The sequence below is a fragment of the Alexandromys fortis genome, unplaced genomic scaffold, assembly GCF_014885135.2.
Source record: "Alexandromys fortis isolate MF-2015 unplaced genomic scaffold, M_Fortis_MF-2015_v1.1 scaffold_88, whole genome shotgun sequence".
Taxonomy (NCBI): domain Eukaryota; kingdom Metazoa; phylum Chordata; class Mammalia; order Rodentia; family Cricetidae; genus Alexandromys; species Alexandromys fortis.
In genome coordinates, this window is record NW_026067961.1 from 4,981,700 (window position 1) to 4,982,455 (window position 756).

Here is a 756-nt window from a genome sequence, read left to right on the forward strand (position 1 = left end):
AGTGTGGTCCGCGTTCGTGCTGAATCACAACGCTTAACTCGATTTAGAAATTCTCCCAGGCATGCCCAGAAATGTGTCTACTGGGTCAAGTTAGCAAATCATGTTAACTGAGGCGGGGGTAGACAGGAATCAAGAGACCACAGGAAGGAAAAACCCTCACCAGGGTCTGGCTGACGCCTCTCGGGAACAGAGAAGCCAGAATTCCAGCACAGTCAGCAACACCCGAGCCGGCAAGATGGCTCAGCACAGCCTGAGGACCTGGGTTTGATCCTGTGGACCGAGAGAACTGGCTTCTGTGAACTGTTCCCTAATCTCCACACTTGAACTGTGGTACACTCACACACAGGGTAAACAAATAAAATTCAAAACAACCCAGCGTTTGCTCCAAACATAGTCTTAATATTCTCATAGAGAGCTATTTTATGTTAAAGTAACAAGGACTGTGTTTAAGGTGTTTAGGGTCTAGGGCATTGTTTACTTTCCCAGGCAAGGACTCAGAATCTCAGGCAAAACTTTTAATAATAAAAAACCCTATCTTCTAGTACCCCCGTGGCTAGACTCTTAGCTGTCAGCTGTAGTACTCCCAGGGGCCCCTCAGGTGCCACCACAGTGACCTCAGCCTTCTTAACCACACAGTATCCTCACACTGTGCCAAACCCTGCCCACGACCATTGTACACCGCAGACAGCCAGAGAGCGCCTCTGGGGAGCCCACACCCATGCCCTCCAATGTCTCCCCTTCTTTCTCTTCGCCCTC